The sequence below is a fragment of the Lissotriton helveticus genome, chromosome 1_2 (assembly GCF_964261635.1).
Source record: "Lissotriton helveticus chromosome 1_2, aLisHel1.1, whole genome shotgun sequence".
Taxonomy (NCBI): domain Eukaryota; kingdom Metazoa; phylum Chordata; class Amphibia; order Caudata; family Salamandridae; genus Lissotriton; species Lissotriton helveticus.
This window is the reverse complement of record NC_136058.1, coordinates 342,406,506-342,415,057: the sequence shown is the minus strand read 5'-3', so window position 1 is coordinate 342,415,057 and position 8,552 is coordinate 342,406,506. Positions and strand designations below refer to the sequence as shown.

At 43.5% G+C, this 8,552-nt stretch overlaps 1 long non-coding RNA gene across 1 annotated transcript; it reads right to left on the bottom strand.

The window, feature by feature from the left end:
- Positions 1–3,389: 3,389 nt before the first annotated feature.
- LOC144807892 (uncharacterized) lies at positions 3,390–7,333 on the bottom strand. The gene is made up of 3 exons (XR_013606501.1): positions 6,752–7,333; positions 4,956–5,006; positions 3,390–4,722 (listed from the first exon to the last, which is right to left on the bottom strand). It is a non-coding gene; the product is annotated as an uncharacterized LOC144807892 (long non-coding RNA).
- Positions 7,334–8,552: the final 1,219 nt, after the last annotated feature.

Genomic DNA, 8,552 nt, shown 5'->3' with positions numbered 1-8,552 from the left:
ACACGTGTACACCTTCTGTGTCGGATGTTGTATCCTCCCGATATCCCTCAGACCCAGCTCATGCATAACTTTTCTCAATTGTTTAGTCACGGCATGGTACCCCCTCTAGGCGGGTGCCTGTCCGAGTCTGGATCAAGGACACAATTAAAATCACTCATCCATATAAGTGGGGAGTCCAAGTCCTCAGTAATCAGGTGCTGCAGCATTAAAAAAAAGTATTGGCGCTATTTTGGAGCATACGTGTCCAGTATAGTTATGTCTTTTCCGTCTAGTTTCCCACTAAGCAACACAAAATGGCCCCCAACATCAGCTTCCATATAGTGGAGCATAAATCAGATCAGCGTTCCCCGAGCGTAGGTATAGTATAAGGAATGAAACACCTGGGCCCTCAATTTCTTTGCCAATCTCGCGGGCCCATGTCATCCAAATGTGTTTCCTGCAGGCATGCAATCTTTATATTATGATGCTTAAGGAACAAAAGGACCCTATGCCGCTTAGCACTGGTACCCAACCCTCTGACATTCCAACTAAGGAACTCGCCATAATTGTTGGATCGGTTTTTCTGACTGGCTGCGTTGCTGCATCTATCGCTCAAGTGTTGCAACCAACCCATTCGTTTAACACAACTTATCTTTATCCAAAAACTTGAAACAAAACTACCCCACCCACAGACAATATTGGGCAATCATCACAGTCGAAACTGCCCACCCTCCGCTCATGCCAGGATGTGCACAACATCCCTAACAGCCCAACAGGGGCAACAAGTGCAACTTTAGTCCCCAGTCCATCCTCCCTTTACTACGCGATAGCTTCTTAACCATAACAGTCTTAGGACCCCTCTGATATATCCAGTAACCTTCACGTCACATTCTTACACATATGTAGTTGTCGCTATAAACAGGCCCTCTCTGCCATCCAGGAAGACAACTACATTCTCAATACCCCAGCAATGACTTCATGCAATGTTACCATACATCTATATCAGCGTTAATCTATGTTCCAGATAGCCAGGCCAGCCATTCACCTCTTAGTTCTCCTCCCTCTCCGGAGGCTCCTCCAGCAGCGTTTCAGGCACAATGTCTATTGTCAACCCCAGAGCTTGTGACTCCTCATCCAACCCTGCAGGTGTATCTCCCCGGGGCTCTGCTGTCTCGCCCTATCCCACAGAGCGAATGTATGACATTACAATGCATGCCTTTACAATAAAGTTTTTACATCGCAACATCCATTACAGCGCATTATTTTACATTGCATGCCATTACAACGCATTTTTAAAAACTACATTGCCAACGCATTCCATTACATTGCATCATACCATTACAACGCATACAATTACAACACATACTATAACATTTCATTTAAGGTAAGTGTTGGATAGTGTAGGGGTAAAAATTACTATTCTAACTCCAGTGAGTGCAACAGTAGGGTCAGTGTTGAATAGTGTAGGGGGAACTATGTGTTGTAATGGTATGCGTTGTAGTGACATGCGTTGTAGTGAGATGCGATGTAATGGCTGCGTTGTAGTGAGATGCGATGTAATGGCTGCGTTGTAGTGAGATGCAATGTAATGGCTGCGTTGTAATGACATGCGATGTAAAGGATGTTGCGTTGTAATGACTGTGTTATAAAGGTAGTGCGATGTAATGACTGCATTGTAAAGGTTATTTTCCCCCAGAGCATACAACTGCAGTGATCCACCCTTGCATACTGTGATCCCTTGCTGTGAGTGGTCAGTCAAGTTTTTTACTTCCACTCGTCCTTTTTGTTTCCTCGAGCTCTTGTCGGATCTTGTTTCCCAACGTCTCTTCTGTCCCCTCTGCTCAACGGATGGGCGCCCTACCCCCTGAATCTCCAGCCATTCCCAAACGTCCTCAGGAGTATCAAAAAAGTGCCACCTGCCCTCCGCAAACAGTTTTAGCTTAGCTGGGTACAGTAGCATATATTGGAGACTCAGTTCAGGGAGCTTGCGTTTTACCGCTAGGAAGGATTTCCGTAATTCTTGTACTTGTTTTGTATAATCAGGATATACAGCAACCTTGTTATTTTCGTACTGGAGATCCTGCTGTTCTCCAGCCGCTCACAGTATTCAGTCCCTGTTGCGGTAATTACGTATTTTTGTGATTACTGCTCGGGGCTGAGCCCCCGAAGGCGGGGACGGGACCTGAACCCGATGTGTTATTTCGATCGCCAACATGTTCGACAGACCCGTAAGCCTCATTTGGGTTAGGATCCAGTTTTCCAGGAATTGCTCTGCCGCTCCCAGTTCTGCTTTCTCAGGGATGCCCATCACATATTACTGCGTTGTGCCCTCCCTTCCGCATCATCAGCATGACTCTCAAGCGCTTTTGTGGCCACGGTCATCTGTGCCACTTGTTGTTTGAGTGTTGCTACATCCCTCCCTCAGCTCTACTATGTCCTCTTCAGCTTTCATGACTTTTTCTGCTACTTTTCGTAAGTTCGCTTGAAGTAGGTTTACATCTATCAAAATTGTGTCTATGGAATCCTCCCATGCTTTTCTAGAGCCCTGGATTGCTGACATTAATTCAGCTCTCGTGGGTTCCTGGCTCTCTCCCTCCGGCTCCGGCTACAGTTCCACCCCCTCATTCTGTCTCGTTAACCACTGAGGGGGGTGTCTAGGGGTGGTGTACTGGGTGATGGTATTAGGCCCCACCGATCTCTAAGCCTTATCCTTGCCCATTTCGCCTCCGTAAAGGCCTTCTCTCAGTGATAATCAATTGTTATGAATCCTGTTGTTGCCGTTCTCCAGTGACAACCCGAGGCCCACTCAGCCAGAGCCCCTGTACTCCTCTTCAGCCCCCTTTTCGGGGATGACACTCCTCCAGGCCCTGAGTTACAATGGTGGCATCAATTGCACTTCACTACTCTCACAGACCACCCTGGTCAAAAAGGAAGATCATCCTGGAGTGATTCTGAAGTCATTGGATGACTTCTCCTGCAATTATCTGGGGACGTCATCCTAAATCATCCTGAAGTCTGCCCACAGGGGAAAAAATGTAAATGGGATGGCTCTTACTGTAATCACAAAAACTATTCTAGGATGGTGTTCTGATGGCTACCACTGGCAGGGAGTGATTACCTTTTACAACTCCACGAATACTAATTGACAACTTTAGGATGAGTGTGAATTACTCCAGGATGGGCTCCAGACAATTTAAGGATGATTGTGGATTATTCCTGGATGATCCTATTACGTGGATAACTCTGGAATGACCCCATGATAATTTCAGGATGAGTGTGGATTACTCCAGGAGGATTTAATGATAACTCAAAAATGAGCATAGATTATTTAGGATTATATTAGGACAACTGCAGAATGAGCGTGGATTACTAGACAATGACTACATAAGGGCTTTAAGATGGCTATGAAATACTCTAGCAGGTTTTTATACCAACGGCAGGCCAAGTGTAGATAGCTCCCAGGTGATTTAATGAATAACTTAGAGTGGCTGTGGATCAATAATAAATCATTACGGGCTGGATTACACCTTAAAAATTCCATGTTACAAGCACATTAGCCGACTGTCAGTATTCCCTTGCAGGGTCCCACTATTAGTTTAGGAATATGGATTAGGTGGTAGGGAAATATTTAGAGGATCACCTCCTCAATGAACCTTCCTGTCATAAACAGGCCTCTTGGATGCAATATGCCATCTTATACAATACCATGAATTATTTGCAATGCCATGAGTTCTAAAGAAAGGCCTAGATTTACAAAAGTGTCACTTAACGCAGCACAACACCCAAATTTGCTGCGTTGCAGCACAGGGAGAGAGCAGGAAAGTGCCATGTCTACCCCTCTCCCTTGCACCACTGCACCATTAGGCAGTCAAGCACCATGCACCTTTGCACTATGGTGCAAAGGTGTCTGCGAGAGTCTAGCTTAGGTTGTTTACTGGAAGGGCCCCCTTGCAGTACAAAAAATACTATGCCTAGAAAAACCTGAAAACTTTTCCCATGTGGATGAGTGTTGTAACAAATACCAATTTGCTCTGGTTTATAAATCCTGAAAAGATTGTGTGTCAAGTCCGCATTATAAAACTTAGACAAACCAAAAACAATACTTCCATAAATCTGGTCCCAATTATAACATCAATATTCTCCTACTCTGGAAAGATTATTTTTTAAACTCTACTGTGAGATGGGAGCACTGTACAAAGTAAATCTTAGAAAGATTCCTTTTGGCTAGCTTTGTGCTGTAGCAAGACCATATGCATACAGAAGTTGTGGCTTCAACAATGTTATATTTTGCATTCAGATAAGATTAACAACTTGTGCAGCTACTCACATACTCCTGACTCACTGGGACTTGCCTTACTTTTAGGTACAGAGCATTATCTGAAGCTGTTTAATGTGGTGACCAGTGGCAAAAGATTGAAAAAAGTAATGGTTAAATGAAAAAGCATCAAAGGGGATGTGTTAGCATGTCATTTTCTTGATCTAAAACACACCTTTGGCTCCACAAGAGACAGGATACTGAACAAGAGTACATAGAGAAAGTCCAGTACACTGGTCAAGAGGGGAAAAATGCCAGAATACTACAAAAAGGCTTAATGAAACCCAGCAACTTCAATTTTTGTTTTAGATTCAGAGTTTTCTTTAGTCCTCTTCCAGTATTGCAAATCTTTATAGCCAGCTTCCGTCTCATAGTTCTGTTGTCCAGTGATGGCCAGCCTTCATCCCTGCACATAGACTTCATAGAGCCTGGAGGAAAAAGAAATAAGCATACATCGGAATCATGCTAACACCACTATTTTAGGTTTTTAATAGGACTGGGCTGCCTTTAAAATGTTCCAATCATTTTATTTCATATAGTGTGATCAATGAGATATGGTTACAAGGGTTCACAAGTTTAACATTAAGGTTATTTGGTCAAAGAGGTAATGGGGAGAGCAAGGCATTGATTAAGAGGTAGACAGGAGGTAAAGAAGACTCACCTGTCCAAGTGAAGAAACCGCCACTGTTCACCAGACGCTGTCACGCTTCCTCTGCAAACAGAAAGCAATCTATACCAGATTTCATTTACAAAACCATCATGGAGGCAGCCATGTTGAGCCTGAACTCTACTGACAGTATTCTTATTTGGAAAACAGTCAAAAAAATTACCATACTGACCAGTAATCCAAATAGGAGCTTACAACCAAATGCTAGGAACAGGGCAACCAATCTAATTATTGGGAGAGCTGAAATGAAATACCAACTCAAGGCTATGCGCCAGATTTACATGCCATTTGTAGCACAAATTCTCAATGAGTTACGACCCCTCCCCCATTGCTCTTTTGCAGACGGCTTTTAGTTAAGTGAGGATTCCTTGTACAATAATATGATCTAGGACCACATATGCAAACATTGGGCCCGATTCACAGAACTAACTTAAGACAAAACCCAAAACTTACTACCATTTTGGTATTCACAGAAGGCACTTACTCATTTTGGTATTCACGGAAGTTAGGATAGGACTCCTAAATGCCTTCTGTGAATGCCGAAAGTCTTAAAGTTAGGACTTTTGGTATTCACAGAAGGCATTTAGGAGTACTAAAGTTAGGACTCCTAACTTCTGTGAATACCAAAATGAGTAAGTGCCTTCTGTGAATACCAAAAATGGTAGTAAGTTTAGGATTTTGTCGTAAGTTAGTTCTGTGAATCGGGCCCATATATTTTAACACTGTATGTATAGTAATGTATTTTCAAAGTCCTAAATCAGAGTGGAAATTGTGCCAGTAGTGGCTGGGCGTGGTTCTGCTTGGGCAACAGAATCCCCCAATACCACTTTACAAGTGCAAACAGTGCGATGAGGCCATGCTTAGTAAGAACAAAGCAAGGCAAGTTTGCCCCATGGCACTGTTCACCACCATGCGGAAAGGGGCACTGACCACATAACTTAATGGGCTCATGATTATAAGGAACAGGGCACAACTCTGTATTCCAGACCATGGCTATATAATGTAAGGTCACCAGTTGCTATTTCTTTTTTCAGGTTGTAAGTTGCTTAGTCTTACTGGCTGAGAAAAACTTGGGGTTCACTATATATTAGCACATGGACATACTTTAATATTTTTGCCAAGGTAGCATGAGAAAGGTAATATTATCGCTGCAAGGGTTCAAACATTTTTGTAAGACTGAATCTCAATGCACAGCCACGGTTGCAGTGGCTTTCACACGGCCAAGTGATGGTGCAGGTCAGAAATAGACATCTAAGACATCCAGAGCCAGGAAAGAGATATCCTGTGTGTTCTTTTCCTGCTAGGGGAAATGACAAGTCTGGCATTTAACAGGTGACTGATTCAATGTTGTCCCTTTACAGTTTCATGACTGTGGCACCAAATCCCTTCACCACTAATTCAAACAGATATGCCTCTGGAAATACTATCAGGGCAGAGTGATAGCTTTCCAGGATACCAGGGGTCTGTCTGTTCCATAACTATCAAAGCATTTCAAATTCGTTGAACAAGGATCCATTCTACGTCTAAAACAGGTAATACTGAGGATAGCCATAATCTATAACTCAAAAGCTGGTTCCCAAAAAACAAGGCCCTAAACACCTAGTATAAGACAGAACAAGGCTCAAGGAGAGCAGGGTCCGGGCAGTCAGTCACGCCCGCTCCTATTGCAGATAGGGAGCTGAGTGTAGTCAAGTGCGGATACACTGGACGGTCCGTGACAAAAACGTGGTTCGCGTTCAGTCACAGATCTGCCTAGCATTTCCCGCACTCCCTTTGTGTTGTTGACTTACCTGCTCGGGTCCTGTTGTCCTGCAGTCGGGAATTCGTGGTACTTTGATTGGACGTCTCTGACATGTTACGGCTCCGACACGCGGGTCTTCCTTTTACAGGCCGTTGATCTCTTCTTCCAGGTTCCTGTCCGCATCCAAGTTCCCTCGCCGGAGGTACCTTCTTGTGTAGCTCCGTTTCTTCGCGCCTGAATTTCTTCACCCTCTCGTCATGTACAGAGTACAATGACAGAAGAAAGATATATTTAAACAAAGAATCCTCGTCTATCGGGTATATGGTAGGCTGATGAGGTTATATATGGTTAGAAGGACATAGTTACTTATCTGATTTATCTGATCCACAGAGAGTGGAAAAATGGTTATTCTTTTGTTTCCCTTATTTAACATAGGCTGGATATAAAGAGAAAATAGATGCAAGTTAGTTTCCTGATTTCTTAAGGAGACGGTATATTCTTATCTGACCCAGCACCTTTTTGTGTAGATTTTTCATATTACATCCTTTCTTAAAAAATACTTTTTTTACCTAGTATTAACTAGGATGTATATTTTTGGGGTCTAATTGAGTGCTACAGTGGCATTTGTTAAGGTTAGTCCCTCATTGTTTTTTGCAATTATACATATAAATTCTTTTACCATAAGGTGAATAACTAAGCTCACAAAAGGCGACTCCCCATTCTGCAGAAGCAGGCAAACAAGGATGTGGGGTCTCAGCCATGCTGCATAAGCAGGCTAAGAAAAAGCAGGGCCCTGGCCGAAGGTGCACAACGTAGGCTCAAATATCATGTACCAGTGCTTAGCTGCATAGAACACATTAAATTCATGCTACATACACTAGATAGGGAGCACTGATCTGTGCCAGCCACAAGAGTTCACATTTATAAGGAGTCACTGGTCCGTTCTTCATACTCGGACTTCACCCACAGAACTAGCCTATGTTGCACAGTAAAGTTTAGGGGGACAAAAGAACAATAAATAGTGCCACGTTTTTTGGTTTGCATTCAGTGAAGCAGCCCAGATACCAGGAGTAGGGGCTAGTGGAGTTACAGAAGGACAGCATCACAATACAAAGGTTTGCTTTTATACACAATTTTTCCAAAATAAAAATAATTATTAGGGCCACCGCCCTGACTTGCCTCTCCTCTCGTGCAATTTAAAAGGTAATTTTTTTCTTCTTTTCGCTTTATAAACATAATTAACTGTGCGCTGCCACAGCAAATATCAGTTTTAACTCTGCAACAGCTGAAATGCATGTTTTTAATGGCTGCACTAATTATGTTTACCTAATGTCTGCTTGTGAACGGCATGGTCTCTGGACAAGGCCTCTCCCAGAAGCCAGGGTTGGCGTGGCATGCTGTGGGGCGTCTCAATCATACCCATACGTTGCAGCTTGCTGTGGAGAAAAAAAGGGCTCAGAAAGCAGGAGGCTGTGTCTGCGCTACGGCTGCATTACACACTGATTGGCAAATGCCTTCCAAACAAGAAGCATGGCATTGTGAAGAGGGTAGAGAGTAACAAAAATGTACCCAAGCAATGATGGGGAAAAGACGACTGCTGTAGGGGTGGTGTGCGCTCATATGGTGGGGGGGGGGGGAAGGGCTTTGTAATCGGAAGCAGAAGGGGAACCAAAACGGGCAGAAGCAGCGACTGGAGAAAGGCATCAATAAAGATACATACAAAAGTTCTTACACAAAGGCTATAAGGAAAGCAAGCCCTAGTACACTGTACTTTACCAGTGCTCCTGAGTTTTCATAGGAAGTGAAGCATTGGCAGTGGAAACACGACAGGAGGCAGCAAAGAAGTTCAA